Raw genomic sequence first — 13,512 nt, 5'->3', positions numbered from 1 at the left:
GATACCTGTTGAAAAATGTGTAGAAATGTGTAAATCTTTGGGCCTTAAGTAATACCTGGGTCATAGAAAGACCATCATAACTTTTCTTTCTTTCTTTCTTTTTCTTTTTCTTTTTTTTCTTATTACAGAAGGTCCCTCTTATTCAGTTTCCTTTCCATAATTTTAGTTACTAGGTCAGCTGCAGGTCTAAGTTGTTGCATGGAAAATTCCAGAAATAAAGAATTCATGAGTTTTAAATATGTGCTATTCTGAGTATAGTGATGAAATATTGATCCTTCTCATTGAGGAAGAATCTGCTGGCCACTCTGAAGATGCTCATAATGCCCTGCTCCACTGGGGAGAGCTCCAGCAGATTGTCGCTGGTGTTCGCATGCAAGCCACCTATGGGACCGTCTGGGAGCACCTGTATGTGGAAGCCAATGCCCACGTTGTAGTACAGCCGGTGTAGCCGCTTGATGCCTAGCAGGTAATCGCAGGTGCCACTCTGGATGGCAGCCTCTATGTGCTGTGAGGCTACCAGCAAGGGCGCCAGCAGACTATCCCAGCGGTGCTCCAGCTCCGCCTCCAGCATGCTGCAGTGAGGTGGTTCCTGCAGCGCCCCCTCGGCCTGCCTGGGGCGCCATCAGGGTCAGCAGGAGTGCCAGAAGCAGAGCCTCGCCGGCCTTCCCGGCCCGCCATCCTGGCTCAAGGGCCTTTGTATCTGTCAAACAGTCCGTGCCCCTGGGAAGCAGGGAGCGAGCTATTCCAGAGGCGCCCAAAGGAGCGCATGGTCTGGGCCCAGAGGAGCGGCAGAGAGAGGAGCAGGCAGTGAGCGACAGGGTACCCTGGCATGAACGCTAAGCTACCCGGGCTGTAGAGGGACGTGTGGCTGCAGCTGGGACTCTACCAGGCGGTGCATGCCTCCCTGCACTCTAGCTATGCAGGTTTTAAAGTTACTATCCAAATTTCTCACAGTGCTTTTCAAACGACATTGTTCTTGGTTACAGAAAATTCTTGGCTTGATTCTTGGTATGAAACTGGAAGTGAAAAGCACATCTTTGCTTCCTTTTCTCACCTTACACATTAACCTTGAAAGTAAAACCCATTCTGTGGACAACCCTTCAAAGGTGCTGTTCATCATTCAAGACCCTGTTTTAGCAGACAGAGAAGGTGCTGGTGATCCAGACCTTATTTCTTGTTATTCTGAGGAAAAAAATGTTGCTGAAAATGCCTGCTGAAGGGAGGGTCCCGCCCTCACAGTCTAGGTCAGAGAAGGAGGTGCACAGTAACAATGACAGATATTTTGCCCTCTGCATCCTCCAAATGCATCTCATTTTACATGGTAAAACTATGTAATGTATCTTCAAGTGTGTGTGTGTTTGCACAGATGTGCATATGTGTATCAGACAGCCAGTATATCCATTTTATTTCATTCTGAACTTTGATAATTAGACTTGATAATATCAATTTGATGATTAAATAATCAGATTATTTCATTTACATATATTTAACCTATTACAGGGTAAAAAGCTTTGATTCTTGTCCATGTTTCAAGTAAAATCATGATATTAATTTTTAGACTAAGATTTTTTTTTTTTTTTTTTTTTTTTTTTTTGTGCTGGGGATTGAACACAAGGCCTTTTGCATGCAAGGCAAGCACTCTACCAACTGAGCTATATCCCCAGCTAGAGAAAGATTTGTAATTAAAATAAAATATCTCACATCAGAGAAGTGAACATACATTTTTTTCCAAGTGTGGTAGTTTCAGTTGGAGAATAAAAGCAGAATCTTGTTTCATACATACCTATCATCCTCTTAACATTTTTAACTAAAAACATTTATGGAAGTAGGATTTAGGTTCATGATATATGTCTTTGGTCTCACGGTTTGTTGCTCTACTTTCTTTGAAGCTGTTCCCTTAGAAGTTTCTGCTGATATTGAGCATTCTTATATTACCACAAAGGATATGTTGAAGAGAGAGAGACCATTTAGACCATATGTCTAGAAGTTGCACATGTGAGTGTAGGGTAACCAGATCAATTTAGTTTGCCCTACATTGTCCCTGTTTCAGTGGTTAATATTTTTTTAGTCCCTGGGAATGTCAAGGTGGTTGGCCACACTTCTTGTTCACTGCTTCTGGGGTTATATAACTTGCCCTATTGTATTTGTCTTTTATTTACTACTGTCAAAGTTTCTATATTTCCAAGGAACTATAGAAAGTTCAATGCTAAGCAAGGCTGAAATATTTTGTGAATAAAACTGAATTTATTTCCAAGTATTATTCTCAGTAATGTACCATTATCCCTACAGTAGAATTTACTATAAATTCCACTTATATAACACTATTAAAATTAGAAGATGACAGGCTGTTGGGGGTTAGTGAGGTAGGGGAGGGCCAAAGGTGAGTGGATTAGAGAAGAAGAGCCCAATGGACCCTTATGGCCATGGAAATACTCTGCCTTGACTGTTTCACAGCAGCATTCTGGTCAGGTGTCTGGTTATTATTTTTCAGGCTGTTCGCATTTCAGGAAATTTGGTAAAGGGGATGCATCATTTGTGAATTATTATTTCTTTAAAAAATCATGTGAATCTGTCATTATCTCAAGAGCTTAGATACAGGGAATGGGAAGAGAAATATCAAACCTGCTATCAGTATTATGCAAGGTTTTATTTCTAGGTTTGGTCAGTGGCTTAGTGGCAAAATAGCTTGCCTAATATGTGTGGGGCACTGGGTTTGATCCTTAGCACCAAATACATGAATAAGCAATAAAATAAAGGCATTCTGTCCATCTACAACTACAAAAAATAAGGAAAATGTTTCATTACCAAAGTCTGGATGGTTTCCATAAGGAAACTCCTTTAGAAATTCTTTATAGCTGTTCCTGGACAGGCAGTGTATTAAGAGCTTTGAGACCATGGATACACATTGTGGTGATAGCACAGCTACTGCTTAATTTTTGTTTGATGCTGTACATACCATGTTCAGCATATTAGTACTCTTTCAAAATGTAGAGGCTTCTGAGTATTTCTTAGAAATGTGATATGCTGTCTCATTGCCCAAAGAGCAGTGAAGTGAAAAGGAAGCTGTGGTCAGTACAGTCTGGTGGTGCAGAGCCTGGGCTCAGATACCACACCAGGGTTCATGCCTTAGCTCTATTTCCTCTGGGTAGTATAATCTTTGGCAAATCAGTATTGTTTTTGGCATCGATTCTTAAATGTAGCATGAGATCAGAGAAGTCAGTTGTGTCTCTACCATAAGGGTAATGTGAAGAATAATTGATACAATAAACACATTCTATGAGTGCTTTGAAGATGCCAACTTTTCTTCAGTTATTATTTGAAGCAGTTATAGTAGTGGTGCAGGAAAACCAAGAAATATAGTTCTTCTTTCATTTCAACAACTGTGATTTGTAGAAAGTCTCTTAGCCTTCCATAACTTTGTTTTCTTCTGTGGAATCTCATCATGTCTTAGTACATGAGAGGTCAACAGGTTTCTTGGTTCCAAATGCGTGGATTATGAGGTGAACTTTCTAGAGGCAATAAAGCCATGACTGAAAGCACAGGCTAGAGTCTCACAGGCTTCAATTTGTATCTTGCCTCTGCATCAGTTTCAAGGCACATATATCTCACTGCTTATCCATATCTTTTCCCTCTGCTTTTCTATAAGACTGCAATTTTCTTTTCCAGAACAGAACTGTAATCAACCCACCCCAGGTGCAAATCAAAATTACTCCTACAGTTCTAATACCTCTGATATCACTACACATTCTCTACTCAAACTACTACCCAATAGGCAAATTTACCAGTGCCACCACCCTCTTCCTGTTTTGTTATCTCCAGTTAAAGTTTATTTTTGGACTGCATTTACTGATTCTTTACACCTTGGCTTTCCTTCTTTTTCAGCTCTATGGTTAGAGTTGGGTAAGTGGAAGAAACCATAGAGTCTGCAAATTCTAGCTGTTTGCTCTTTGGTTCTTTGTGAAACATGTTTGCTGACCCTCATCTAAGAAAGTTATGACAGACACATCCTTCAGTTTCTTGGTTTGCATTCCACCTGAAGATTTGTGGCATGTGTTTTCCTCCTTCATTTTCTGGTCGACTTGTATTAAATTAAGGTGAGATGTTTTTGGTGTGATAACCCTCCATAATGATATAGCAGTGAGCATGTGGACAGGCCAGGTGAAGTGGAGCAGAAGGAGGGCAAGGCAGGATTCTCCATAGCCATGCCACAGCTGCTTTCCTGGTCCTGGGCTACCTATATTAAGTGTTTTATTATATATATATATATATATATATATATATATATATATATATATATATATATATATATATTTTTGTAACACTTTTAAAACCATTGGTTGTTGTTGCCTGTGACTAGATGAAACAGACATAATATATAGTCTTATTAGTAAAATTGAGAAAAAAATTGTTTGACTTCTCTAATCTTCAGATTTTCTATCTGCTTCTCATTTTAATAATAATGATGATGATAGGTTATCAATATAAAGCTTTGTCTCAGTTATTTTTTTGTGAAGTAAGCAAGTAATTGGAAGTTATTATTTTTATTTCCTAATAAGTCTATACATTATTTTAAATTTATTTGAGTCTATGTCTATGTGGGCGTATATTCACCAAATCAAGTACCTTTATTGAGAAATGATTTGACAACCAGAACATGTATTTTAGTTGCAAACAAAAAATATTTCCTCTGTAGATGTAGTTAATTTGATCATCTCTGTGGAAATAAATGTTTTGTATTTGAGTTGAGCTACAAATATGTTTGCTGAATGTTTTAGAAAACATATGCATCCATTTTTTAGAATATTGTCTCAAGGAATCATCCAAATGTCATTTATGCTATTATGTAATGTTTACAATTTATAACAGAAAACAATATCAATTTTTTTCTTTTTAAAAAATAAATGATATTAATAATAAAAAAATGATGGATACTAATTTGGGCAGGATCTGAGATCTAAATATAACATTGTTTCAGATATTTATTTCATGGTACTTAATCCATAAAACTTGTTAATGGCAATGCCATGTAGTGATGGCTATTTGAAAGTACAAAATTCAAGAGATGTGTTCCTTTGTATTCCTTTGATAAAGAATTCATAATTACTGCTTTTGACTGGGAGGACTTTAATACAAAAGTAGCCATATATTTTTTCCTGAGTTGTATTACATCAGGGATTTGAAAAAAAAATTATAATTATTTTAATACAAGTATATCTAAATTGTTAGCTGTAAAGAAATTTTTTCACAATATTCAAATGATCTGTTTATACCCAACCCCAACTAGGAATAAAGATATTCAAATAATGTATTGCTGCATTAAACCACCTCATGTCATGCAGGCATGAGATGTCCATAAAATGACTTAGTTTTCTAACCAAGTCACCTATCTGGGATTTCAGATTGGCCAATGAACCTTAATTATAATGTCATATTTTAAGCAGGCTATCTCAAGCCTTATAAAAGTCAGGAAACAGAGATCGGTACGTGGCTTCTTGGAAATATAAGTGTTATGATTTAGATATTAGTTTTCCCCCAGAAGCTTATGTAAGAGACAAGGCAAGAAGGTTTAGATGTGAAATGATAAGTTCATGAGAGTTTTACCTATTCAGTAAATTAATCTTCTGATAAGGATTGAGTGGTAACTAGAGGCAAATACGGAATAGCAAAAGGAGAAGTGTCCATGGTGTCAGGTCTTTGGGGTTTATATTTTCTCTCGAATGAGCCAAGCACTGTCTGTTTCTTGGCAACATCTTTTCAGCTTCTTTTTTCCACCACACTCTCCTGCCATTGTGTTTTTTCTCATTCCAGACCCTGAGGAATGAAGTTAGCCATGTCTGCACTGAGACCTCTGACACTTTGAGCCCCAAAATAAACTCTTCCTCCTCTAAAATTTTTCTTGTACTTAATTTTAGTCACAGCCATATAAAAGCTAAATAAAACAGTAAGATGCTTCCATATTTGGGTACCTAATTTTAGACTAATAGGTAATCTATGCAAGGCCTTACAAAGTTCAAATCATGTGTTGACTCTGCATCAGAATTTCAAGATGCCTTTGAAAAGTTAAAATAGCATCATGACAGGACCTGCCATTGGCTAGTCTGGCACATATAAAGTGGTAAGGCTATATACATATGAGAAACAATGTATACTCCTTGAATATCTCATACAAACATTAAAGACATACTGTGATCAGTAACCTATGTGTCAGAAGACCTTGACCATACAGTTAAAAAGGGTTTTCCTTAATTGGGGGTATAATTGTCACATTTTTAATAGCACAAAATATTGAGAAACCCACTCTCAATTACTTCTTTGGGGTAAAATACATATCAACAGAGTACTGCCGAAATGATAAATTTTTAAAAATCACATAGGAGGAAATATTCAATTGACACATAAATATATGAACACGAGTACAAAGCAACACTATTTGAGGAGCTAAAATTTAAGCCAACAGAGACTATTGTACACTTACCAGAAAGAAAAAAAAGAAGAAGAAAACAGACAGAATAGACTAATTGTAACAGACATGTTAAGTGATTGGAATTGTCTAGCCTGCTCTGGCAAGGTAAAAGTTAATGACACTTTGGATAATGGGGTGGTAAACTATCTACTAAGGCATATACTATGGACCATTAATTCTAATCCCACACAGAACTGAAGTGGAAAAAGCATTCTATGGAAATGCTCTAACTGACCCCCATCACTGTTGCCTTTACCACCGGGAACTAATCTGCCAGCTTCCACCACACTCTTCTGTCCAGGATTCTTCAAACTGAGACCCAGTTTTCATACAAGTCTAAACACCACTTTAGCACAATGTCAGAGAAGGTCAACAGGTAGTGCTCTTTTAATGCCAGGGACCTGAAGGATAAGAAAATGAAGAATAATGCAAGCAGGAAAGACCAAAATAAAGAATGAGAAGGAGAATGAGGAGAAAAAAGTTGTCTGATGAGGATGTAGAAGGGAATAAATAGGGTACAGAAGATGAGAAAGAAGATAAAGTGAAGCCCACTTGGCATAAATCAGAAACTGTGGTGACAGTAGTAGAACCCTTCCAGTGGGTTTGGGAATGGCTTCCTCTTGGGTAATGAGAGTGAAAAAAATAGTGTGTGAACATTTTACCTGCTTGTAGCTTGGAGAGCTGCTCCAGAGATGACACTTTTTAAAATTCAGGCTTTTTATTTTCACCTATCTAAATGCTGACCTGCTTGTTCTACCATTGTTACACAAGCTGACCTGTTCCATTTGAGCTTTACCCTGGTTTCCAATTTCCCTTCTCCTCTTCCTTGCTCTTTTTCTGCATCATACCACTTATTCTCTTGTATCCTCTCTTAGCAGGCCCCAGCATTATGTCCTGCCTTAGCCCCCTCCTTCTACATATCAGGATTTATCTCAATCCTCTTCTATCAGAGAACAGTGGGCTGAGGTGAGGTCAGGGTTTAAAAGAACCAAACAGATTACCCCCTTTTTATATTGAGTAAAAATGGAGTAACCCTTCTTTTTTATTATTTGCTTTTTTTGAAAGAAATGAATAGCCCTATATAGAAAACAAAAAGAGTAATCACCATTGGGGATTATGAAGGGGTTTTAAGAGGAAGAGAGAATGAAGTGATTTTCAGGACATCATTAATGTTCAATTTCTTGATGTAGAGAATAATACATGGTTTGTTTAATTTGTGATAATTCCAGGATCTCTATCATTTTTATGTTTGCCTGTTCTTACTGTGTTCAAGAATATCAGATTTATTATGTAAAATATTGTAAAGGAGAGTAAAATGAGGGATTTAAAGTAACTCTAGGAGACATAGTAATGGACATGATAATTTTGTTGATTTTGATGCTGGTTTCATGGGTTTGTACATATACAATAAGATAAAAATATACACATAAGATATATACAGACAAATATGTGCCAATTGAACCTCCATAAGGCTGTCAAAAATGGGATGCCTCTAAAGTCAAGTTTAAAAAAACATAAATTAGTAAGCCATAAAATGACTAGGAATTTGTTAGTAAATTATTTATCTAAATATTTGGAAAAGTACATTTTAAAAAAATAAGAGGAAAGAAAATCTAAACAATAGAGCAAAATTAGAAGCTATTGAAAATTAACATACCAGAGAAGAATGTCAATGTTGGTGCTTTTAAAACGCAAATAAGCAGGGCTGAGCCTGGGGCTCAGTAGAAGCACACTTGCCAGGCATGTGTGGGGTAATGGGTTCAATTCACAGCACCACATAAAAATAAATATAACAAAGCTGTGTCAACAGCTAAAAAAAAATTAAAAAGCAAATAAGCCACAGCAGTGGTGAAAACTTTTAATTTCAATGACTCAGAAATCTGAGGCAGGAGGATCATGATTTCAAAGCCTGTCTCAGAAACTCAGTGAGGCACTTAGAAACTCAGCAAGATCCCTTCTCTAAATAAAATACAATAAAGTGCTGGGGATGTGAGCATTTTTTAAGTGTAGACTTCATAATAAAATAAATAAGTGGAGAACTCCCGAAAAAACCCTTTCTTTCTATTTAGGCAGTGGTACCTCATAGATGTTATAGTGTATGGAAGAAGAAAAATGGCATTCATTCCAAAAAAAGATGTTAGGATATTGAGACATCTGTGTGATAATATAATGCTATTGTGCCCTTCACTAATACCACATAACAGCTTATTTTCACATACTAAATATTGAATATAAGAATTAATAATAAATATTCTTTAATAGAAAATAAAACACAAAGAATTCATAAGTTAACATAAATAAGAGGGACATACAATTTATATTTTGTGCACACCTGAAATATTCTGTACTCTGAAAGCAATAGCAAGAGCATCACAATTCTAAAGTAAAACCACACAACTGAGTAAAACCCCATCTCATAACAAAATTTTAAAAATAGCTCAGTATATAGCTCATTAATAGGACACCCTGGATTTAATCCCCGATATCACAAAAAATAACAAAAAATAAAATCACACCATTTACACAAATATTATTGATTAACATATGGAATAAATGCATTCTCAAAAAAGAATATAGAGTTTAAACTCTTAGTATCAACTTTTAGAAAATTTTTGTTATTAAACATACATGATACACTCCTACCGCATACAGAAACTAAATTTATAAAACTTGCACATATGAGGATACAGTTATATTCCTTCAGATTTAAAACCCAGGGCATGTTTAATGTGAATGTACATTTAGGAAGAAATATATAATATATTGGGGAAAATAATGCTTATAGAAGCCAGATACTTTTTATCATATTTCATCTAGTTTAACAAAAAATATGAAACACCAGGTACATTTTTGTAGATGTCACATGAATGTTGCATTTTATATGTAAGCATATTATAAAAGGAAATGTGCAGAGTTTGAGAAAATCAAAATACAAAAAGCACACAAAAGACTCAATTGTACACCCTATTTATAGATAATAAAACTGTCATTATAAAGAAGACCATTTTCCCCAGGTTAACCTATAATACCACATCAAAATTTTACCATACTTTGCTTTTTGTTAAAGAAAGAATCAAAAAAAAAATAAATTCTCTTAAAAGGTTAAATGTATATAAAATTTGTCAAGGACTTTCTGATATATAAGAGCAAAAGTATCAGCTATCTTTACCTGACACTGATATATGTTATAAAATTAGAAATCACCATAGATAAACTCATATGCATATAAATCACACTTTTATTTTTAAGAGCCACAAATTTTTAGTGCACCAGCCAAGTGTAAGATCTTCTGCAGCCAAAGCACAGCTGTTAGAATGGCTACTATATAAAAGTTAAACAATTATATGTATGTGGAAGAAGGTAACACTTTCACAATATACTAGAATAGTAATTTAGTGGAGACATTTTTTAAAGCAGTGGAATTTGAAATTTTCTTTCAGCTACTTTTCTGAGAAAATATACCTATTATATTTAGACTGATCTTTAACAAGAAAAGATCCAAATATTGACATGAACAAAACTCTCAAAAGACATAAAATATTCCAGCCGTGGGATCCTCATATCAGAAAGTTCTGAAACACAGTACCAGGAAAATACCAGAGTGGGGAATGAGAACACTCTGACATAAATTTCACAAGAGGGATTCTCCGCACAAAGACACTTTGACAATGTGACTGCTTTTGGAGAGACAAAAAAACAAACAAACAAACAAAAAGAAAAGACACATTTTTTTCAAAGGTTAAGTAATTCTTCTCCAATTTTCTATCATGTAAAATGTTCATAAACAAACAAAAAATCAAACATTTGATGTTGAGTTTTTCTAGGATACTGGGAATTTGAAAGAGAAGCATGGTAAGTCTGAGATACATATCCAGTCCTTGTTTTAAAATTCGAGAAAAGTCTTTCTAACTTTCCCATTGTCTAACTTTCTCATGTTGACCTTGAAAATGTAATCTGTGCAATTATATGCATTTGTCATTGCACCCCACAAGGAAAACAATCCTTTAAAACATTTCATGCAGCTTTTAGTAAAACAATTAAAAATACTGGGCTCATTTTGTATTTAATATGTAAAAAATAATTGATAATACCAGGAAAATGTGAAGTTGTCATTGGGAATGTGGGCATATGCATACACATCCACACACACACACACACACACACACACACACACACACACACAATATTTAGTCTGGAAGACAATGTTCTAGATTTGAAATTTTGCTTCCCATCAATTTAGAACATTCAAGAGTATGCAGGCAGTGTGACACAAACCTATAGCACCAGAAACTCAGGAGACTGGGGCACAAATTCAATATCACGCTCATCAAAAGTCTCAAGGTAAAAAAATAAAAATCAAAAAGTACCAGGAGTGTACCTAAGTGGTAAAGGTAATCTGGATTCAATATACAATACCATGATCTCCCAAAAAGAATAAGGAAACTCAGGAAGAGAAAAAAAAAAAAAAAACAACTAGGACACCTACAGGCCACAGACCCCACCTCATGTAGAAAAAAAAAATTCATATATTTGTGATTTTGAATTTATTTTAAATATACAAGATATGTTTGAAAAAGATAGACAGAAATCAAAACAAGTTGGAAGAAAATGTAGGAAACTTCCCAAGGCACACAGGGAGCAGAATAGTAGAATGATGTCAGAGTACCATGCATATGTGATTTTTAAAACAAGCAAGATGGAATTTAGAGGAGAAGCCAAAATGAGTACTTCCGGTTTTACAGGCTATCTTATTTATCTGTAATGTGCTTTAATTCATTTCACTGTAAATTGTATTTTGGATATATACATTATATGTGTACTCTATACCTCTTGAGGAAAGATGTTTTGTAGATTTCTAAAAGGAAGAATACATTTGATGTCCCCTTCAAATACCTCAGTTTACATTATTCTTATAGCTAATTTTAACTGAGTAATGATTTTCTTAAAATAATCATGTGATATTGGATAATAGTGGGCATAAATAAGACTATGAGGAGAAAAGAAAAAAAATGTGATATAGAAATATAACATACTTTAAAATTGTTAGATTACATTTTTCAACTTTTATATTTCGAAATAATTCTATTATTTTTTAAATTGTCAGATGATCTGAGTACTTACATGAGAATGATTCATGACTGAGAGCACACTTCAATGGTACATACCTAGCCTAGCCTGTGCCAGGCCTTGGGTTCCATTCACAATAGAAGGGAGGTGGAGGAGACAAGAGGGGGAGGGAGGATGGGGAGGAGGAGGAGGGCAGGGGTTAAAGAGGAAAAGGAGGATAGGAAGAACTCAATTATTATTAGTTCAGATTTAGTGTAATTGATACTGATGACAGAAGTTTAAAGTCTAGCATCTTTTTTCTTCACATTTAAAATTCCTGTCTGAGTTTTTGACTCAGAACTAAATGAAATAAATACATAATAATTATTTGGATTCTAATTGTTTTTAAAATATATTCTTTTTATTTTCTATAGACACAAGCATCAGCTGCAGAAATTACAGAGCAGTTAAGAAAGACTAATTTTGCTTCAATAAGAAGTCAGATGCACATCAGAATTAGCAATCTGGAATCTGAATGAAAATTCTAAGAAATACAACTGAAAGAATATAGGCACATTTTTATAGAAGAATCCAAATTTTATAAGTATCTCAAAACCTAGAATAAAAGAAAGCAATCTAATCTCATTAATTTGTCTCTAGTGCATAACTTTGAGAGAGGTTCCTGAGATCAGTAGCATACAAAAGCTAACTAGACCATATAATTTGTTGAAGCAATGTTAGGAAATGGGTGTATTTTTGAAATATTTGTCTAGGAAGTTTATCTCTCACCCCACTTTGCATTTTACATTTTTAAGCAAACTATCAACCTTTTTTCCTTAGTTTTCTCCTGTGTGAAATCTGGTCTACTAGACTTTCAGTTAGGTATTTTTGAAGTTTTCTAATTCAGATGGTTATATTTTGACCAAAATTTTTCTAAGTATTCCATTACATGGAAACATGAACAAGTTTAATAATTTTTAAATGATTATAACATAAACCCTTAGTTTCCAGTATGGCTATAACTACACTCTGTGCAAATTCTGACAACTGATAGATTTACTGCTTTTTATTTTGATCTTTGATATTATCCTTAGATGATACCTAGAGACAAAGTATTCTATATAGTTTTTTCCTCTCAACATTGTCATACTGGTGAAAAAGGGAAAGATAATCACAGGATGAAGGGAAATATAAATTGAAAAGTGGTTAAAATATTCTCATAGTCAGTTTTGGGGCTTGTGAATTACAGAATAAATAGGCAGGAGTCCCTTAAACTCCTGGTAACAAATTCCTGAGCCTACTTTCTTGGCAGCAGCTTTAATCTATCTTGATCACCAACCCAGCTATCTTGTTCTGCACCAGTGATTGTTGCTCTGAATTGGCTCAGTGCCAAATGCTTAATTTATCTAGGTAAGGGGTAGAATGTACATATGGCAGTAGTAAATGCTTAAAAACATCTTTAAGTCCTTGAACTGTTTCTCTAAATATGAAGTTTCCAGCTTTACTAAAATTTTCTGGTTGCATATTTTTAAGAAAACCATGATGATTTAATATACTTCAACATATTAAAATGGCTTTGGTATTCAAATAAACTTACCTTTAAAATACCAATATTTCTAATGGCTTCCTCAAGAATCTTCCAAGGAGAGTCTTTCAAGGAGGCAGCATTGTTACTTGCAAAATCATACATCTCTGATTGCTGTCTCTCATCCACCTACATTGCTTTACTTACAAGTTTGAAGACTTCCTAGAAATATGTACAGTTCTTTTGTGTAAGTACAAACATATAATTGCATGCATTACCTCTGCTCTTACTCTTTATATTGTGTGTAACCTTACTGTAATCTCAGTGTCTACTTAGAATTTCCACCTGCTCTTTTTAAAGATATTTTATTTAGTTGTAAATAAACACAATACTTTTATTTTGTTTATTTATTTTATGTGGTGCTAGGATTGAATCCAATGCCTCACAGGTGTAGGCAAGTACTCTACAACTGCACCAC

At 34.9% G+C, this 13,512-nt stretch overlaps 1 pseudogene; it reads right to left on the bottom strand.

The window, feature by feature from the left end:
- Positions 1–232: 232 nt before the first annotated feature.
- On the bottom strand, positions 233–13,199 carry LOC124106785 (fibroblast growth factor 4-like; annotated as a pseudogene).
- Between the last annotated feature and the right edge of the window lie 313 nt (positions 13,200–13,512).

Source organism: Marmota monax, unplaced genomic scaffold (assembly GCF_021218885.2).
Source record: "Marmota monax isolate L192 unplaced genomic scaffold, Marmota_monax_Labrador192_F-V1.1 WCK01_AAM20220418_F8-fsc01476, whole genome shotgun sequence".
In the NCBI taxonomy this organism is placed as follows: domain Eukaryota; kingdom Metazoa; phylum Chordata; class Mammalia; order Rodentia; family Sciuridae; genus Marmota; species Marmota monax.
This window is presented reverse-complemented; position numbering and strand designations above follow the sequence as displayed.